The following is a 20,262-nucleotide window of genomic DNA, read 5'->3' as shown; positions in this document are numbered from 1 at the left end:
GGCTGGGGGAAGACAATGGAAGACGGGGAGTTAGTGTTTAATGGGGACGGAGTTTCAGTTCGGGAAGATAAAAACGTTCTGGAGATGGATGGTGGTGATGGTTGCCCAACAATGTGAATATAGTTAATGCCACTGAGTTGTTCACTTAAAAATGGTTCCAGTGGGGGCGCCTGGCCGGCTCAGTCGGTGGAGCTTACAACTCTTGATCTTGGGGTTGTGGGTTCGAGCCCCACGTTGGGTGTAAAAATTACTTAAAAATAAAATCTTAAAAAAATAGTTAAAATGTACTTTTTATGTTGTGTGTGTTTCACCACAGTGGGGGAAAGAGAAGGCAAAGACTCTTGCTTCAGTTTGGACCTGCCCAATTATAAGCATCGTTGGATACTTGGATGCTGAAAGACAAAGCCTATTTTTTCCAGTCTGTGCCTTTACAACGGAAAGCGTACACGTGTACATAAATCTATCTGCACGTACTATATGCAAATACTACTACTACTACTAGTAATAAAAACAGCTAGCATTTAGTGAGCACTCACCTCTTGACAGACTCCGATTAGATGTTGTATGGGTATTAATGCATTTGAAATCCACCAGAGCCCCACAAGGCAGGTGTTTGATGATCTCTGTTTTGTTTCCAATGCTCTCTGCTATGGCACATATACAGGTGAGAGCGCAGTCACCTTTTTTCCAAATATGTGGGGATTTCCTAGAGAGCTCCAAGAACAAAAGACTATAGTGAAAACTGATTCGAAGCAGAGGCTTGGAACAACCCCTGATTCAGGTCCTCAATAAATTTTTGTCAAGTAAAGAACCACATGACTCCAGAAGAATTCCCCACACACAAGAGGTTTTCTGGTTATATACCTTAATGTTTGTGTCACCAGAGTTTTAAATATGGGGAACTGAAAGGAAAAAAAAAAAACGTATCATGATGAAAATTTCTGCCAAAATGCGTTCTGATATTTTTTACAAAGTGGGAACGTGACTAACTACAGCCTACAAAAGCTGGCTATATTTAGAAATGGACTTTTTTGTTTGTTTGTTTCACCAAAGTGCAGCATCATAAAAAAGGTCGCAGGCTTTCAGATGAAGGAAATTTCATGCGATGGTTTTGTGTCATCTGGCTGTTGTTTCTGTGGGTGACATGACCGCCCCCTGGCTACCCTCAGCCCAAGCTCGTTAGAAGCAGGACTCACTATAGTTTGACCACAGGGTATTTTTAGTTCCTTCTGACAGGATTGGAACTGGGTATAGGATAGTCAGCTCACAGTTCTCTCTAATTGTCGCACCTACTGCACAGAAACGGGGGAGAAAAATGATTGAAGCTCCAGTCACAATCCTCCTGGAAAAGGTGGGATGTCTGTCAGCTCTTCAAGAGTGAAGCAGCCTATCTTGCACTTTCAAAGCCCGTTGTTTTGCAAGAAGTCTTAGGTGAAAACAATGAGACAAAAGCATGCTTTGTGAAAGACAATGACATCCATTCAAATGCCTCTCATTATACTCTCCTATTTTGCAGAGCCTTGTATCCAGAATTATCCTGTTCTATTAACTAGTCTGGTATAGTCTCAAAGAAAAAAAAGGGGTTTTTTTTTCTTAAATGCAGAGTTGGGGGTGGCGAAAAATTAAAGCAAAAAGGCATCTCCTTCAATTCATTCAGTCGCAGTCGCTAGTTGGAAAGATTGTTTCTCGTCACAGTCTCCTCCAGCTCTTTATGGGAGGAGCTCCCAGAAACACAGATTCCCAAGTGCACGCTTCAGGCTACAATTACATCTCTACAAATGAAGTAGCTCCACAATAGGACACAAAGGGAAATGTTCTTCTCCGTCTTTTCTTTTCCTTTTTTGTACTTGTTGCACAAGGTTACATGATTTGTTGCAAAAATCCTGGTACCTGGGGAGGAAAACAGCTCCTTGGGTCTCTGTTCCACTCTGTTTCTGTCTCCTTCAATATGTTCCTCAGCGATTAATTCCATCAGATCTTAAATATGATGAAGGAAGTCATGCATACCGCTTCCCAAGGAGCTGAGCCCACAATTTATGAGATTTTGTTGGTCAGGACATTTAGACTCTTCATCTGTGGTTCAAGCTTATTGCAGTTCAAGTTCACAGGGCTCAGGGTGTGAGGGAAATGGATGGCAAGAAGGTGATCTCAGGGCAAAGCTGACACAAGAGGAGAGAATGATGGAGGAACTGGCCAATCTCTGAGTAGGGGTCCTGGGCTGGGGAGAGGAGAGTGATGTTCCAAGGCTTCCTGGGTCAGGGGGCAACCTTTCGGATGCACCTGCAAGTAAAGATCCCATCAGACTGAGGAGCTCTGCATGGAAGGCCCTTTCAAACTGCATTGGCAGGAGCACCTGGCTGGCTCACTTGGTAGAGCACGCAACTCTTCTTTTTTTTTTTTTTTTTAAAGTTTATGTATTTATTTTGAGAGAGACAGAGAGCAAGCAGGCAGAGAGACAGAGAGAGACAGAGGATCTGAAGCAGGCTCTGTCCTGACAGCAGAGAGCTGGATGTGGGGCTCAAACTCATGAACCGCAAGATTATGACCTGAGCTGAAGTCAGATGCTTAACCAACTGAGCCACCCAGGCACCTGAGCATGCATCTCTTGATTTGGCATTGTGAGTTCAAGCGCTCATCGGGCATAGAGATTACTTTTTAAAAAATTGCATTGGCAGGACCAAACAGCATAGCCAATCAACCACAAGAAAACAGGATAATCTACTACTGTGCACCATGAGAAAAGGTCCAAGTCAATGAGGATACCCTGGTCCTGTCCATCATGGGCAATAATTTCCTCTTGTAGTTGCACCTTTTCACTTAAACAGTAAAAGGCTTATATTTATCAATGTAATCACTGTGCCCCTGGTTCCACCAGTCTACAAAAACAAAAGAGGTCATATTTACAATTAGACCTAAATAACAAGGGCTTCAATCTCCCATTGTTTCCAGTCTTTTCCAGAGTAGCTGTCTCTATTTCAGAACTTCTCCAGAGCTCCTTACGTGTATCTATGAACTAGTCTTCATTATCACCCCCTTGTAGCCATAGTAATGCAGACAAAGCCTCCATGCCTGCTGCCACAATCATTGGCCTACTCTGGCAGCCTGCCAGCATTCCGTGGACATAAAGCCAGAAGCCCACCCTTGCTGAGCTCCAGGCTGGTAATCCTAGCAGCCCAATTATAAGGCTTGACCAAGCCACCTGTCTGTTGACCCTCATGCCTGGATGTCACCACCAACACAAACACAGAACCATCCACCTTCACCTACCCCGGGGTGGACCCTTTGACAAATAGCCCAGTGTGGTTCTTGGTGGCAAGAGGTTAGATGCTCCTTCCTGTTATTCTCTCCAAAGATGACCCGCAGCAGGTTGCCTGGGCCCCAGGTATTAGAGCATTTTGACTAATATCACAGCTCTTTCATTTGCCATGTGTGCAGCTATTTTCTTCAAAGCTCTCCCATGGTGACAGGTGGCTCCCTCAGCAGAGTTGCTAGAATCTTTCCCCAGGTCAGCACTTTCCAGCGAAGATGTAGAACCTGAACCTGAGTCCCACTCACCTCTTCCCTATGGTGAGCTTCTTACCAAAGGCCCTATTGTCTTCTTCCTCAAACTTTGATCTGGGACACTTCAGACTACCAGTCATGGTTTTATGTCTTCATTTCTCCTTTGTGGAGCCAAGGAGTAGGCTCCTTACTCCCCATGTAATTACGGAAGGACAGGGCTACATAAAGCCTCAAATACAAATAGCTACATTGAGGGAGAGATAATGCTTTTAGCATCTGAACCCCAGACACTAAGTTAGGCCATATTATCCTGGAATGAAAACAGACTGAATCAGATGCTCTTTGTGTCCACTCAGACTATGGTTATCAAATGTCGACATCATTCATTCATCCACTTATTTATCCAACATTTATGGAACACCTACTATGTGCCTGGCACTGCACTAGGCTTTAGAAACACAAAGATGAATAAAACAAGGTACAGGCTGTGGGAAAAGGCTGATACATAAGTTACTGACAATATAATGTTGTGGTATTGTATGTAATAGGGCTATTCCATTCTACGAACAGCAGAAAAGCAGAAGATTCCTTCTGTCTGGTGAAATCACAGCTCCTCAAAGTAGAAGATATTTAGGCTGGGTGTTGAAGGATGAATAGGAGTACATTAGGAAGGGAAGGGTAAGGAATTCCAGAGGGAGTTGTTAATAAACGTTGGCCCAGAGGCATGGAGTTTCATTGCTTACTTGAGGAAGCATTGGAATTAGGTGTGGTTGGGGCATGTGGGCAAAAGAAAGACTGGAATAGCAGGAAATGAAGCTGGTCCAGATACATTGGAGCCACTTATGAAGAGCTTAGTATGCCCTTTTAAGAACCTGTAATTTTGCTCAATCCAGAAATATTCCTTAAGCACCTACTAGATATTTAAGCACTGAGAGTGGAAAGATGACCCCTATTCTTTAGGAGGTTAAATCACTTGGGGAGACAAACTTACAGAGACCACTATGATATGATGTGATGACAGAGACAAACACAGGGTGCTGTGGGGCGCACAGACTGGAAGGAGAATTGGCGGGGCATGTCTGAGACAGGCTTCCTGGAAGCATTACTGTTGAACTGATCTTGTTTAAAGAAATAATCTCTATGCCCAACGTGAGGCTCAAACTCCCCACCCTGAATTCAAGAGTCCCATGCTCCACCGACTGAGCCACCCAGGTGCCCCCACTGCTGAATTAATTTTGACGAATGAGTGAGTATAAGCTAGCAAAGAAAAGGGAGAAAACGCTTTCCAGGCAGATGGAGCAAACACAGTGAGCAGAGGCAAAGGGACACCAAATAGCATCATTTATTGTTTTTATTTATTTCAGAGGAAGAGATGATAGGAAGAAGCACAGTACAATTGGAATATGAAGGGAGAGACTAGGACGAGGAGGAAGTAAGGATGGGGACATAAAGACAAGCTAGGAGACTAAGGACCTGATAGGCCAGTTAAGGCCTATAAACTTTGTCTTGTAGGTAATAGGGAGCTATGGAAAAGTGTAGTGCAGGAGAGTGATAAAGACCAATTTGGTATTTTAGGTCACTCCAGTGCCAGTGTGGGTCAGGACAAATTTGGAGCCAAGGAGATGAGGCTATTGAAATATCCAGGCAAGAGATGCTGACTCTCTAAAGGACAAAGGGAGATGACTTGATTGTTTGCATACATGTCTTCCATTCAGCGAAGTGACACTATTATGCTGAGGGTGACATTTTAGGTTCATATCTGTTGTTAGATCCTATCGCCTGGACAGAAAGAAAATTAGGGCTTTAAGAATCAGTCTAGAACCATATTCATCACAGCATTATTCACAATAGCCAAAGATAAGAATGACCTAAGTGTCCATCAACAGATGAATGGATAAACATAAAGTGGTTTTTACACACAATGGAATATTATTCAGCCTTAACAAGGAAGGAAATTCAAACACATGCTACAAAAGGGATGAACCTTGAAGACATTATGTGAATTGAATAAACCAGACATAAAAGGACAAGCACTGTATGAGTCCACTTATTTGAGGTACATAAAGTAGTCAACTTCATAAAGACAGAAAGTAAAATGGTGGTTGCCAGGGGCTGGGGGAGAGGGGAGAATGGGAAGGTAAGTTTCTAACGGGGACAGAGTTTCAGATGGGGAAGATGACAATTTTCTGGAGATGGATGGTGGTAATGGCTGCACAACACATGTGAGCTTTCATAATGCCACTGCACCTTATACTTAAAATGGTTAAAATAGTAAATTCTATGTTATGTATATTTTACCACAATTTCAAAAAAGAACACTGAAAGAAGATAAGGCTGTGTAATATTTATGGTAGGGATTGATGTTTTCCAAATAACGAAGTAAGAAGTAGATCTGTAGGAACTAGATTCATAGAAATGAAGAAATGTAAGCAATAGAATCATATAGAATTGAGTAGTCCAATCCATGGCAAAACCTTTTTGAAACCAAGAGTGATCTCTGTAATATACCTTGAATTGTGAGATTTACTGACTGTAAAATGTAAATCTTGCACCAATTCTTAAAAAAAAAAAAAGTGTAGACCAGCCAGCCACCTGTTGTGGTAAATAAAGTTTTATTGGCACCCCTCCACACCCACTTGTGTTATGTTTTTTAGCCTGTGGCTTCTTCTACTCCACCACAGCAGAACTGAGACACAGAGACTGTCTAACCTGCAAAAACAAAAATATTTACTATCTGGCCCTCTATAGAAAAAGTTCGCTGAGCCCTGTTCTAAACTTTTGAATATGGAGCGTATTTTGCTAACAGCATGTATCGATGTTCAATTTGTGGTTATTGGTGAGAATGTTCTTGTTCTTAGGACAGGAATGCTGAAGATTTATGGGGAAATGTTCAAACAGTGGGTGATAGATAAACAGATTGACAGACTGATCGAATATGGCAAAAAGGTAACACTTAGTGAATCTTGCTGAAGGGTAGAAAGGTGTTCACTGTATTATTCTTGCAATTCTTCTAAAGTTTGACGTTTGTCAGAATAAAAACAAAAGGAAAAAAAAAACAAATGTACCCTGAGGGCTCAATTCCTTCCAGTCTTCTGCAGCTTCTTGCACACTGGTGATTTTCTGACTTTATATGATTGCAGATTAGAATAAAGTATCCAAATCAAGGATAAGACCATGCCCTCCCTGGCCTGCAAAGGGAGTGTGCCAACCAGTTACAACCCATTAGTGCCTAGATTCTCTTTGGTGTTAATTTTTTTCTCTTTGGATAATTGTATTTTGGACTCTCCACATGCTGTGCAAGCAATGCCAGCAAATCCTCTTGTGGATGAAGCTGTAAAAATAGCAAATAAGCAGCCAATTTCTCTACTCGTATGTCTATAGTCACACAGAAATGGAATAATTCTTCCTGTGTTCTACTTGCCACTTTGAGTCTCTACTTACCCAGTGTTGGACCTGATTTCTCCATTTTTTTGTTTCAAGATCTAAGAGTTGGGCCATAGCTCACAAGTTAATTAGGGATATACAACATGTACCTTGAAAGAGATACGTGAGAACAGTTACCCAGGAAGATACAATTTCATATCCTGACTCAACAATTCCACACCTTGAAATATGTCCTAAAGAAATCTTGAACACACATTTTAAACTGATATGCACAAGGATACATTTCTTTGCAGTTGGTGGTGATGGGGAACAGAAGGTAATCTGAAAATCAATGGGGGAGTGAATGTGCAAAATGTGATAAATGCCCACCATGGAGTGCTCTGCATCCTTAAGAAGCACCATAGATACATGCACAGCAAAAAACCGTACTTCGTAAAACAAATGTGAGAAAGAGTGTGATAGATAGTAACACAATCACATATATGGAAATTAGAAGTACATGCACACAAGACACTAGCACACATTTTATGACAACACTTAAAGCTACACATTAAATACTTTAGAATGGTTGCTGGTGGAAAAGGTGGAAAAGGGGACTGGGATGGAAGGGAATATATGATTAAATCAAACATTTATATATTCTTAAAAAGAGAGAAGGACCTTGCAGCACTGATGTTGATGTTTAAGGAAAACAAAAAATAACTTAGAAGAAGAACAAAGTAGCAATACTCAATATATATGTAATGAGTGCATGAAGCCGAGAAGTAATCAGAGGGGATGGTTTATCAGGAAGTTCCTAGAAAAGGTGACTTTTAGGTATAGTACTTCATCCCTACCCAATACCACCTTCCGGTAAGATTTCTATTAATCCCACTAAATAGCCAGCACCATCATATAAACTAATACTTAATGATAACATTAACTATATTTTGTTTTGTTTTGTTTTTTATAACTAGTTTTCACATCCAGCACGGAGCCCAAGGTGGAGCTTGAACACACGACCTTAAGATCAATACCTGAGCTGAGATCAAGAGTTGGACTCTTAACTGACTGAGCCACCCAAGAGCCCCTACTTATATATTTTAAACATTCAAAATACAGTGCCAAATCCAACCCTAAATAATTTAGATGAATTATTTAATTTAACCTCTACAGAACTCTCACAAGAGAAGAATTATTTCACAGATGGAGAAACTGAGACTTAGAGAGATTAATTAATTTGTCCAAGGTTACATAGCTAGGATGTGGCAGAACAAGATTGTTACCCTTCCCTTACCCCTTCCTGTTTGACTCCAATGGCTGTGCTCTTAGCATCTTTTCTGGTGATGACACACGGCAGACACTCAAAAAATGCCATGACACGTGGCAAACACACACCAAAAATGCTTGCTTCATGACAAGCCACAGAAGTCTTTGAGAGTTTCATTCCAAATTTGGGGCCACGCAAGTAGCAGCCAAACAAAATTCCTGTTAATTGACATGCTTGTGACAACAGGTAGTCGTCCCAGCTCTGGATCTGTTTTGGTTCACTCATTCATTCAACAAATTTAAAAAAAATTTTTTTTAATGTTTATTTTTGAAGGAGAGAGAGACAGAGTGTGAGTTGTGGTGGGGAGGGCAGAGAGAGAGGGACACACAGAATCTGAAACAGGCTCCAGGCTCTGAGCTGTCAGCACAGAGCCCGACGTGGGGCTCAAACTCACGGACCGCGATATCACGACCTGAGCTGAAGTCAGACGCTCAACCAACTGAGCCACCCAGGTGCCCCTCAACAAATTTTAATTTGACTGAGAATCCACAATGTGCCAGGCACCATCCTAAGTGCTGAGCACTCCAGTACATTGTACTGCAGAGACATTGAAAATTGGCATGAAAATGAACAAGAAAAGTTTCTGAAAACTGCTCAGAAATGAACAATTACTGATAAAGTCCTATGAGGAGAATAAAGCAGGGTAATGTGTTGGAACATGTCCGAGGGCTGCGAAATTGGCTGGTCAGGGAAAAACTCTCTGAGGAGGTAATGTTCAAGCTGAGATTTGAATGACAACAATCAACAAGACAATGAAGAAAAAAGTATATGAGGTAAGCTATGACATGATGCCAAGTCCTAAGGCAGGAAGCAGCTTGGCATGTTCAAGGAACAGAGAGAATGGGCTTGTGGTGAAGGGTGGAAAGGAGAAGGAGAGTGGCAAAGATAAGAATGGAGAAAAAGGCAGAGTGTAGTCGTTCTGGACTTTGTAAGCTAGAGTAAGGAGCTGTGATTTCATTCCAATTGTGATGAGAAGCTATTGAAGAGTGCTGGCAAGGGAGTGTTATGATCTGACTTTAATTTTCATAGGACCACTTGGTTCTGGGTGGAGAACAGATTGCCAGGGCAAGAGTGGGAACAGAATAGCAGTTTGAGGGCTTGTTAAGAAGCCCAAGCAGGCTTCTGTTCCGGCTATGAAAGAGTAGCTGGTATTACACTTCTCTTCCGACCAGAAAGAGCTATAAACCCCACACAAATATGTAGAACAACTCTTTACAGGCATTGGACAACACCGATGAAGAGACACACACAAGGCGCACCTGACATTCACCATGGTTTTCTCCCTAAGGGCATTTTCCAAAGTGGCACACAGAAATGGAACCCAAGTAGCAAACGGTGGTCTCATTGAAAAAAGAAAACAAAGATGGAAATTTGAGGCTGCTAAACTGGCCAGCATTTGAAAGGTAGGGTACTGGAAAGGATAGGGCTCCCACACAAAAAAAGAGCCTTCAAAATTTGGGTAACAATCTTCCATGTTCTTAGTTACCTCTTGTGGTAGTTAATTTTATGTGTCAACTTGGCTGAACCACGGTACCCAGATATTTGGTCAAATACCAGTGTAGATGTAGTTTTGAAGATTTGGGGTGGGGGAGGATGAGATACACTGGGATTCAGACTTTAAGCAGATTACTCTCCATAATGTGGGTGGGCATCAACCAATCAGTTGAAGGGCTTAAAAGGAAACAGACTGAGATCCCCTAAGGAAGAGGGAGTTCTACCTTTAGACTACCTTCAGACTCGAATTTCAAAATCAACTCCTCCTCCAGCCAGCTGGCCTGCTCTATAGAGTTTGGACTTGCCAGCCCCCAAAATTGCATGAGCGAATTCTTTAAAATCTCTCCCTGGGGGTGCCTGAGTGGCTCAGTCAGTTAAGCATCTGACTCTTGGTTTCAGCTCAGGTCATGATTTTACAGTTCATGGGTTCAGGCACCATGTCTGTTGGGCTCTGTGATGGCAGTGTGGAGTCTGCTTGGGATTCTCTCTCTCCCTCTCTCTGCCCCTCCCCTTCTCATGCTCTCTATCTCTGTCTCTCTCTCTCTCAAAGATAAATAAATAAGCTTAAAAAATAAAATAAAAATGTAAAATCTCTCCTTCTCCCTTTCTGTCTCCCTCTCTCTCTCCCTCTCTCACCCCCTTTGCCCCCCCCCCCCCCCAGACACACACACACACCCTGTTGGTTGTGTTTCTCTGGAGAACACTGACTAATACAGCTCTCAAGCTGTCCACGCACAGGGTGACAGGTATGTAGTAAGTCTAGAGAGCAACTAGTTCATTTGGAACAGAGAGATAAAAGGAAGTATTAAAGATTTTTCAGGGGCGCCTGGGTGGCACAGTCGGTTAAGCGTCCGACTTCAGCCAGGTCACGATCTCGCGGCCCGGGAGTTCGAGCCCCGCGTCAGGCTCTGGGCTGATGGCTCAGAGCCTGGAGCCTGTTTCCGATTCTGTGTCTCCCTCTCTCTCTGCCCCTCCCCCATTCATGCTCTGTCTCTCTCTCTCCCAAAAATAAATAAACGTTGAAAAAAAAATAAAGATTTTTCAGATAAAGAATGGAAATAAAAGATTACCATATGGAAACTGTAGGAAGTATAAGGAAACTATAAAGTACAAAGAAAATGAAGCAAATGAAAAATTGAGGAATTATTAACTCTAAATAAAAGAATGCAACTTTCTGAATAACAGTTGCATAGTCACAAAATGGAAACACTAAATATGGATTTAACTAATAATTGTAATTCAAACATAGGGGGGGAGAGGAGAGGGTAAAGGGGCTATATGAAAGCTAAAACTCTCATCTACATAGTAAATCAAAAGATAATTAAAAGTATAAAGAGATAGCAATATATATGTATTAGTTAAGGGAAATAATATAGGTAAATATCAAAAGAAATATCTAAAAGTATTTGATATAGTTGCCTCTGTAGAATGCATGTGGCAGTATTTTGTTATAACCTCTTAGTATTGACTTTTTAAAAAATGTTTATTTATTTATTTTGAGAGAGAGAGAGAGAGAGAGAGAGAGAGAGAGAGAGTGTGTGTGTGTGTGTGTGTGTGTGTGTGAGCTGGGGAGGGGCAGAGAGACAGGGAGAGAGAATCCCAAGCAGGCTCTGGGCCATCAACACAGAGCCGGACTCGGGGCTCAATCTCATGAACTGTGAGATCATGACCTGAGCTGAAATCAAGAGTCAGACGCTTAAGCAACTTAGCCACGGTTGGTTAATATAAGCACCCCAGTATTATTTGACTTTTTAAATTATACACATGTATTACTTTATTAAAACAAAACACACAACAAAGCTAGTATTCACTCAGCCACAAAGGATCTTGAAAGGTAGAGGAAGATACAACAAATGACTCATGCTTTTAAAAACTTATTCGCAGCTTGAAAGCATCAGAGAAACTCCCTCTTCCTCCTAATTGTATGCACTAAAATTTAAGAGGATTTATTATTCATTCAGTAGAAAACAAAAGGGTTTGAGGCCAATAGCCTAATTTTAAGAGAAGTTGGGAAAATGTGTAAAGCATGTTTGCTTGCTATTTGGATATTTACCAGAGAGAAAGTAGTATATTCACAAAAACTCATGCTTAAAGAATTCTTAATTAGTTCAAACCACTAACTACCAATAGCATTAAATTCAGTGATGGCAGATGAAGGTTAGCAAATGTATGTAGGAAGAAATGATACCCACATAAAATACAGAAATGACAGTATATTAAGATCACTGGTGAAAATCTTGGATTACCTTATAAATGAAAAACAGATCGACTAAAATAAAAATTCAACTTCACCTTTTTAAAAGAAGCATATACAGATAACATAAGATGATGGAGGAAATTTCCCATGGCTTATGCAACAATTATGTGAAGCCCACTAGGTCTGGTACGCGTCAGATTCTGACATAGATGCATCACCTGCCCTGAACTGTTGTCTTAGCCAAAGCCAGGTGGAGAATTGCAAACTTTCCTATTTTTATTGCTGATATTTACTACTACTCTTGGAATCTCCTAATTCTTCTGGCTCCAACCCCACTGCTATTACTTTCTCCAGTAATACTTAATTACAGCTCTTGATTTAAGGAGATTCTAGAAAATCTGAAGAAAGATGACAAGATTCTAACAGTTTGGTAAATAATTCCTAAGAGGAAAACTAAAAGAGTTTGATCTATTAAGTCAGAAGTAAGATAAGAGAACATTTTTTTCTTCTGTTTATATCTGAACCAGCCAAAGAACATAGATGCATGATCAATGGATATAACACTAGAGGTTACTCATTTTTAATGAATTAACTTTTGCTGCTTTGTCCATGTACTAATTTCCCAGGCTAGGTTCCCAATGACTTCCTAATAAATTAGTCCAAATGAAATCAAACAAATTCTGAAAGGAACCGGTATTCTCTCTCTTAGGATTATCTCTAGGTCTCTAAAGACAGTTGACAGAGCAAAATAATAAGGTTACTTTCAAGATTTAATCTGTACCAACCGGCTCAAATATTATTAGTTTTCAAGTATTACATTTTCCTGAATAAATAATGTGTACTTTCTTGTCAGTGACCTGCTACTAAAACCCATCTTCAAATTTAGCTACACAGGCATGATTTCAAACTAGATGTTTGAATTTCCCCCGTCTTTACTTTTATAAAATTGTTTGACTTTCTTCAGTAGGGCTTTAAAAATCCAGACTCTGTCTCTAAGAAATGAAAGAGTATTGTAGTTTCATAGAAATTTAAAGTTTTGTGTAATACAGGCACCATTCATAAAACTATATATGAATTTTAGAACTTAAATTAGATATAAACATTTATCAAAGAAATTGGAAGAGAGGAAGGAATAGGCAGAAGAAACAAATAGGCTAGGGTACAATGACTTGGATAGGGATCGTAGCAGTAGAAATGAAAATTGAGAGGCTTCAGTATCTGTCTTGGAAGCAAATGAGTAATCATGGGTAGGGTAGGAGATGACGGCACTTGAGGCAGGATGGTTCTTTTTTTTTTAATTTTTTTTTAACGTTTATTTATTTTTGAGACAGAGAGAGACAGAGCATGAACGGGGGAGGGGCAGAGAGAGGGAGACACAGAATCTGAAACAGGCTCCAGGCTCTGAGCTGTCAGCACAGAGCCTGACGCGGGGCTCAAACTCACGGACCGTGAGATCATGACCTGAGCCGAAGTCGGCCGCTTAACCGACTGAGCCACCCAGGCGCCCCCAGGCAGGATGGTTCTTAAATTCTTAGCTCAAGTGACTGCAGAGATGAGATGCCATTTACTGGGATGTGTGGACCAGGGTCAGAGGTGAAGATGGGACCATTCTAATTTTGTGGGCATTTTAATTTTGAGCTGCCTAGTGGAATTCCTAATGAAGATGTCAGGGAGGACGCTAGATACATGGCTTTGACATTTCTGGGCAAGGTCACGGTCCGGGTGCAGATTGGGAATCATGAGCACACAGATAGAATTTAAAGTCAGAGGCTCCAGTGAAAATCCCTAGAGACATATAGGGATTATATGTAAATATAGGAGAACTGGGCCCGCAGACCTAACCCTCAGACATGTCATAGTTCAGGGGTTTTACAAAGAAGAGGCAGCAAATGAAACTAAAAAGGTGTGACAGAGAGGAGGAACACCAAGACTAAAAGGATGTCACAGAAACTGAGAAAAGAAACTGACATGAACTGCTAAAAGGTGGGGTAAATGAGAAAAGAAAATGATCTCCTGTTTGGCTATGTGAAGTCAGGAGGTCGTCGGTGACCTTGACTAGAACCTTGACATAAGTCCACGGATTACTGGGGACAGAAGCCTGAATGGACAGTGAGGAAGTGAAAAGTGTGTCTCAAGTCAAATATTTCAGGAAGTTTTGCTGGGAGAGGAAGCCCAGTGGTCTGGTGGTGAGAGGGGATGTTAGCTCAAGAGGTCTGCTTTGCTGCTGCTCTTATTTTTACTTTTCACTATGGAAACTTTCATACTTAACAAATGCAAAACCAGAGGATAATATTCTGTATCTTTATGAACTCACCACTCAACTTTTAAAAGTATCCTTTTTTTTTTTTGCTTGTTTTTTATTGCTTATTTCTTCTATTGCCCCCTTTTTCATTTCTTTAAGGTTAAGATGCAATTTATATTTAGTAAAATTCACCCTTTTGGGTATTTTGGGTATGTAGTTCTATGAGTTTGTATAAATGCATACATCCATATAACCACTCCCCAAATCAAGATATAGAATTGTTCTACCACCCCCAAATTGTCCCTCATCCACTCCTTCCACCCACAGCCCCTGGCAACCTGTCCTGTTTCCTGTCACTATAGTTTGCCTTTCCAGAGCATCATTTAAATGGAACCAAAGAGGATACAGCTCGTATGGCTTCTTTCACCAAGCACAATGCACATAAGATTTATTTATGTTGTTGCATACATTAGTAGATTGTTCTATTTTACTGCTGACTAGTATTCCACTGTATGGATGTACCAGTTTGTTTATCCATTCAACAGTTGAAGGACATTTGGTTTATTGCTAGTTTTTGGCTATGATGTAAATCCTCTATAAGTATACATGTACAGGTTTTGATGTGAACATAAATTTTCATTTCTCTTGATCAACATGTAGCAGTAGGATTTCTGGGCTTATGGTAAGAATATGCCAAACTATTTTCCAAAGTGTTTACAATTTTGTATCCCACCAGTAATGAATGAGAGTTCTGGTGCTGATTGGTCTCTGCAGCTATTGGCGATGTCATTAAAAACACAAATAAACAATATTGCCCAATTTAATACCTATGTTTGCAGTGGTATCACATTGTAGTTTAATTTTCATTTCCTTAATACTTAATGATGTTGAGCATCTTTTCAAGAGTTGTTTTTTTTTCTAGGTCTTTTTTGGTGAGGCATCTGTTTAAGTCCTTTACCTATCACTCATTTGGTTGGTTGCTTTCTTATTATCAAGTTCTGTGGGTTTTTTTTTTTAATTTTTTTTTCAACGTTTTTTATTTATTTTGGGACAGAGAGAGACAGAGCATGAACGGGGGAGGGGCAGAGAGAGAGGGAGACACAGAATCGGAAACAGGCTCCAGGCTCCGAGCCATCAGCCCAGAGCCTGACGCGGGGCTCGAACTCCCGGACCGCGAGATCGTGACCTGGCTGAATTCGGACGCTTAACCGACTGCGCCACCCAGGCGCCCCGTTCTGTGGTTTTTAAAAACTATACTCTGGATACAAGTTCTTTGACAGATATATGTTATGCAAATAATTTCTCCTGATGCGTAGCTTATCTTTTCACTATCTTAATAGTGTCTTTCATAGAGAAGAAGTTTTCAATTTACCAACACTATCTTTTACAAATCCTGCTTTTGGTGTCGTATCAAAAAATAGTTGCCAGGACACCTGGGTGGCTCAGTCAGTTGGGCCTCTGACTCTTGATTTCAGCTCAGGTCATGATCTCAGAGTCATGGGATCAAGCCTTGTGTTGGGTTTCACGCTCAGTGTGGAGTCTGTTTAACTCCCTCTCTCTTTCTCTGCCCTTCTCCCCCACTTGCGCCCTCTCTCTTTCAAAAAACAAAAAAAAGAAAGTTGACAAACCCAACTCACAAAGATTTCTATGTTTTCTAGGTATTACCTTTGTATCTACAATCCATTTGCAGTACATTTTTGCGTAAGGTGTGTGGTACGGGTCAAGGTTTTTGTTTTTTGTTTTTCCATATGAGGTTCAATTGTTCCAGCAGCATTTGTTGAAAAGACTATGCTTTCTCCATTAAATTTCCTTCGTGCCTTTGTAAAAATAATCAATTGACCATAGATGTGTGTGTCTATTTCTGGTCTCCCTATACTGTTCCCTTGATCATCTATCTAGCCTTCCACCAGTTTGACACTCTCTTAATTACTGCAGCTTTCTACCAAGTTTTGAAATAAAGAAGTATGGATACTCTGTTCTTTTTTTAAAAATTATTTTAGCAACTCCAGTTCCTTGGTCCTTCCATATGGATTTTAGAATCAGCTTGTCAATTAAAAACAGAAAAAGCCTACAGATTATAATGGGGTTTGAGTCAAATCTCTAGCAGCCCTATGACCTACACTTGAAAACTGTTCCTGAGTTATAAGGATGGTGACCCAATGGGCCAGAGCTTTTCTGTGGTGCTTTGGAGATAGTGTCATGTCCTGCATGGTGACAGGGCACTAGAAGACATGAAGGACTTAAGTGTTCTGGTAGCTGAGTTCACACATAGAAGGTAATGCTCCTAGTGGAAAATTGTACTATGGGTGCTTTCCTTCTACTGTCCAGTGTTGCTCTGGATCACAATTTTGAAAAGGGAACGATGTAAATCAGTCCTGCACGGAAAGGCAATGCTTACTGAGTAGGAACAAAGTAAATAAATTGCCCAAAAAGAAGAGGAAAGGATGAAGACATGGGAAAATGAAGAATTCAGGAATGAAGGAAATAGAAATACATAGGGGAACTTAAATAGGAAACAAAGTGAGAGAAAAAAAGATCAAATCATTGAAACCAACTAAGTTTGACAAAGGGAAAGTGCAGTAAAGGTAGTGGGAAAAGAAAAATAATACAATCTGTTGTACATTTTTTATTGCTCTGCTTTATATGAAGATTTCCTACCAAAATATTAAACACACACAATCACGAATTGCACGCTGTATATAAAAATAAATAAAATGTACACAGCCTTCAAATAAATGGTCACCATATTTTACTTGTAACTAATAGTGTTCCATGATCAAGGCATATGGAATATTGTATTTAAACACTTTTTGAATGCAAGAAACAACAAATGTTCTTTGACATATGTAGAAGAGATACTAGTGGATTGATTACTCATATAAGTATATAAGTATATGACTTTAACTCTCCACTTTAATTCTTTAGGGACATTAGTACTGTCCTGAATATACTCTTACATGATGGTGGTAAAATACAAGCTGTTGAAGAATTAATTATAAGAAATTAGAGGAAGTGGGTTATATGGAGTGGTGCCTATTTTTAGCTTCTCAACCCTAAAACTACACATGTGATATTTAAAAATGAATATCAAATACAATTCTCCTGGATGCTTGCCTCAGCTGCTGTCTCACATGTGATCATTTTGGCCACAGCTCTGCTCCCAGCATGTCTTTACGTGACAGTTTTTTCTTCTTAATTTTCAAGCATCACCTACTTCCCCAGGCTCTCTAGACCCCTCTAGGCATATTGTGGTCCAGCCCTTACCTCACTGGCCTATAATTATGTTGTGTGTGGGAAGCAAGATGGAAAGGATGGCAATTGTAGACATATCGGCCAGCAGATGAGTGACAATGTGCCTTCGCTTGCCTTATGCATTGGGAACATCCCTGATGGAGAATAATAAATGAATGAATGAGTGAATAAATGAATGAATGAATGAATGAATGAATAAATAAATAAACAAATAAATAAATAAATTTATACACACACACACACACGACCTCTGTCCCATTGTGATCTGTTACACAGGTATCCACTCCCCCACTTTCTAGTGCCTGAAGACAGGTTTAAGCTCAGCACTCAAATGCAACCAGAAGTCATCTCTCTGAAATCTAAGTGAAATGCATCTATTTTTTCTTCTTTCTCCATTTATCAAGCAAGATTATCTGGAAATTTCCAACTGTTTCTATTTATATATCTTTGTCCAGTACTTTATCATTTTGAAGTTTCCCATAATCACCAGGCAACAGCTCAACATAATATTGCTGCAGCTTGAACAGTCCCTGCTAGCAAGATGATGTTGTCACATCAATGATCCTATGACCTTTAGGATTAAGGAATATACAAACACCAACTGTTTCCCTTAGAAACAGTGTTTCCTTCCACCATAAAGAAAAATCTAAAATTCACATATTAAGTGGAAAGTAATGGAAACTCCACTCTAAGCTGAGAGAGAGAAACTACCTTGCATTTGTGTTTATAATGTCTGAAGTTCTCCCTTGAATTTGTCCATAAAACCCTCTGTGACAGCAGTGGATGCACCAGCATGCTTTCTGAAAATAAACTGGTATAATTTCCAGTAAATATGGTAGATTTTGCTGACAAGTTCAGGCCATATTCCTGATAAAAACACCTAAAAGTGCTGGATGAAATACAGCAAAAATGATTTATTTAATGTACAGTTGAATTCAAACTAAAGAAAGGACTATTTCCAGGGGCTGAGAAAGACACAGGCACCAAACCTACAGTGGCAAGAACTGGAGTGTAGAGGACCACGTAGCCAGCAGACCCAGGTGTGGGCCTTCAAGGCTCGAGGCTAATGTTTTAATATCTTTACAGGAACACAAAAGTCAAGCCTCAGATCAACAGCAGGCAAGGTGGAGGAACAGAGAGCCACTTTTCTACAAGTCACGTGTGCAGTAGGACCCTACTGAGCTCCACCTGCAAATGTGAAGAAGCACCTCCTAGGTGCTAGGGGAAGAGAATTACCTGTGAATAGTCAGAAACCTAAGCCATAGGCTGTAGTATCTGAATTTGCAACATCAGCGTGGTATTGGCAAAAACTGGTCCGGGACAGACAAGAATCTTAGGATCTCTGCAGAGGAAGACATGAAGACAGCCCAGCTCAGGTGAGAATTCCACAGAAAAGAACCTGATAGCAGCTTGTTCACAGTACAATATTACACTCATGGAAAGAAACAAAGTGCCATAAGGAAGAGCCAGGCCACGTAGAAACAGGAACTTAAGGTAATACAACAATGTGGAAAGGCCTATAAATAAATATGGGGGTGCCTGGGTGGCTCAGTCAGTTAAGCGTCCGACTCTTGATTTCGGCTCAGGTCATGATCTCATGGTTTCGTGAATTCGAGCCCTGCATCGGGCTCTGTGTTGACAGTGAGGAGCCTGCTTGGGATTCTCTCTCTCTTCCTCTCTCTCTGCCTCTCCCCCGCTGATGCTCTCGCTCTCTCTCTCTCTCAAAAAAAAAATAAACATTTAAAATAAATAAATATGATTAAAATATTTAAATCAGTCTGTGTGTGATATAGAAAGTAAGCAGCATTCACCTGTGATGAACTAAGATGGGATGGATATGGCTGGAAGGGGAAGCACCAGCTGCTGCATGGTCTCAGACATTTGAGAAATATGAAGGATGTCATTATAAGGGCTGTTGCTAAGTACCACTGATTCACTGAAAAGCGAAAATGACAGGCTTAGCTTTATTAACCAACAGCTTAAAGCAAAATGGGAGGGTTAGGGGTCTCCTCAATAGCCTTTAAAGATACTCTTATCCCCTGCATCCAGAGAGCAAATGCAACCCCAAAAAAGGGCACAGGGCTTAAGAGTAGCAGAACTTCAGAGAAGACTGAACTCTCTGCCTAGCCCATTCTCCTATGCCAACATCAGGACCCTGATGGAGCATGAGAGGGATCCTGACAGTTGGGATGAGATATCTGTGTAGGTTTCATTGAAAATCCTGAATCTCTAAGTTCTCCTGAACTCTCTGGAATCATAGAAATATAGATGCCCCCTCCTTCTGCTTTCCTAAAACCTATGCAGAAATCCTCAAATAAAACAGGAGACTTACAAGAGAAAGCTTGCCCTCAGGGATCCTCCCCCACCTCTTTTCTTGGGTCTGTAGTTAGGGTTAAATTTCAGCATAACTAAACTGGGAACAAGGGCTTGCTAAGGGAGGAGAGAGATGAGCCAAAGCTACTGCAGGACTGGTTCACAAGAACGGCAGGAACTGGGGGAGTATGCAAGGAGAGGATCCTCAGGGTGAAGGATCAAGATGGATGAAACATAAATACGGGAAAGTTTATTGACATGGGGACGTTCTGCCATGACACATTATTTAACACCCTGCTAAGGGCCCCGAGTGACAGCTCTAGCACTTTACTTAGATGCCTCTAAAATCTTAGAAAGAGTGATGACACACATTGAATAAACTGGAGATGCCAGTACTATAGTGGTGAACTGTGGAGAAAGGGCCAAGGGCTCAGAGAAGTAGGCATGCTAGAATGGGTCTGACTCCACCAGCTGGCCACTGTGTGGTGAGTCCAACCTGGAGGACACTCCACGTACCAGGGCAAAAAAGAGCACACTGGTGGGGGGTCACCAGCATCACTGAGAAACTCA

At 40.8% G+C, this 20,262-nt stretch overlaps 1 long non-coding RNA gene across 1 annotated transcript in view; it reads right to left on the bottom strand.

The window, feature by feature from the left end:
• Window positions 1-375: 375 nt before the first annotated feature.
• LOC122489769 overlaps window positions 376-20,262 on the bottom strand; it is a 123,249-nt gene continuing 103,362 nt past the window's right edge. Inside the window, exon 3 of the long non-coding RNA XR_006298991.1 lies at window positions 376-2,280. This is a non-coding gene — a long non-coding RNA (uncharacterized LOC122489769). The remainder of the gene's footprint in view (window positions 2,281-20,262) is intronic.

This window comes from Prionailurus bengalensis, chromosome B2 (assembly GCF_016509475.1).
Source record: "Prionailurus bengalensis isolate Pbe53 chromosome B2, Fcat_Pben_1.1_paternal_pri, whole genome shotgun sequence".
NCBI lineage: Eukaryota > Metazoa > Chordata > Mammalia > Carnivora > Felidae > Prionailurus > Prionailurus bengalensis.
This window is presented reverse-complemented; position numbering and strand designations above follow the sequence as displayed.